This window comes from Ursus maritimus, unplaced genomic scaffold, assembly GCF_017311325.1.
Source record: "Ursus maritimus isolate PB19 unplaced genomic scaffold, ASM1731132v1 scaffold_3, whole genome shotgun sequence".
Classification (NCBI taxonomy): domain Eukaryota; kingdom Metazoa; phylum Chordata; class Mammalia; order Carnivora; family Ursidae; genus Ursus; species Ursus maritimus.
This window is the reverse complement of record NW_024425563.1, coordinates 53,034,172-53,035,965: the sequence shown is the minus strand read 5'-3', so window position 1 is coordinate 53,035,965 and position 1,794 is coordinate 53,034,172.

Here is a 1,794-nt window from a genome sequence, read left to right as displayed (position 1 = left end):
TGTCGCCCATGGGGAAAAAGATCTGGAGACGCCACTGGTTTTGTTATGGCTTCTTTGTCTTCCAGATGTCGATAAGATCTCAGCCGCTGTCAGAATCATCTTTACGTGATTACATTGACTCTGTATTAGAAGATAACTCGCATTTGGTCTCTGTGTCCTTTTGAAGTTCCAAATGTAGAAGTTTTGATACTTCCAGATCTTCATTCTAGATCCCATTTGCTAACATTTCACATTTCGTTATTTAAAATTACTGTACTTACTAAACTGATAAAAATTAAATATAAATGCGAAGTCATCAGATCCATAAAGTAGTTGCCACGTGTGATCTAACCTGTTCAGAATTACAGCTCTGCTTTCTTGCCAAAAGGGAAATCTAGGATGCTTGGAGTCATCAGCTAATCATCACTCTCCCGTGAAATAGATCTCACTGATTCCATTAGTGATTGAGCACATCCCGTGTCTCATGCAGGAACTCCTGGGTTCTGAATAGGAGGGTGATCCGGTAACATAATACAAAGGGCATAAACAGGAAAGGGCCAGCAGGTGTCAGAGACAAGTTTTCATTTGGCCCTGCTAACAAGCTACTGTTCCCCGCTTTACCCCGCAGAATACTGTGTGAATACACACAGCAGTAGACTGAGGCAGGGTTGAGAGTTGTGTGGGTGAGCTGGTGACCTATATGAGATGCTCAAATAGTGAAATCATTTGCACCAGTCGGTAAACCACCACGGGCCCAGCCCCAAGTGCTGCCACCCCACGTCTTTGCCTGAGCTGCCTCTGCTTCTGTCTGGAGCCCTAGACCCACCCAAGGGTCCGGGCATTCACTAGTTAGCCCCTGGCAGGGCAGCAGGCCTCACCTCCAGCACCTTGATCAGCCTGTGTTCCGATCGGTGTGCACCTAGACCATCTAGTTGCTACATATTTAAAATATTATCCCTGGTTAAAAGTATCATTTCAGACTCCCGAACTTAATTTTTGGCCCTCTGCCATTTCCTTTCTTTGCAGAAGTATTGGCCCAATTTCTCACAGTTTGAGAAGAGGAATAAACCCTGGGTTGATAGCGTATATTTGATTTATGCACATTTTAGTGCATTTGCTACTTGTTCCTCGGTTCTGTGTTTTATGACGGCGGTGTCACTGTTTCCCTACACCATAATTTCCTGGTGCACTTCACTGCTCCTTCATCGCGCAAGAAACTGTAAGGGTCAGTGATCTTCGGCACCACCACTTCCATTTCCTCATTACAAAAATTGACCTTCTTTCTGTTGTTTGAAAGGGCTCAGGCCACTGTCATTCAGATTTCGGGACTGTTGAACAGTAATAACAGTATAGGGGGAACAGGCAACTACCGCAGCAGCTGGGCATTGTACTCTCTTCCTGGAATCCATTTTGGATTTCTTAGTCTAGCCAGCAGGTGCTGTTTGCTGCCTTTCTCCCGCATTATATTTTACAGTAATTCCCTACTTGTCATTAAATCATTTAGTTGTATTTAAGCGTCGTGCTCTACTCTGTGAATATTTGCCAAGGTTCTTGTGCTTTTTGGCAATTTCACGTTCATCACTCAACTCGGTATGTACAACCAGCATCACAGAAAAATAAACGAGTTAGTAATCCCTGTGAAACTACCGACGGCCTTCTCATTGTCTATGACTTCGGTGACTGGGTGTGTGTGGAAGGGGGACTAACATGAAACATGTTCAGACAAAAAGAAAAGCATGAGCCAAGATTAAACCCAGACCTCTTGTCTTTTCGTGTAGGGTGCTTGGTCTAGTCCTTTTTTCATTGCGTGTCTAC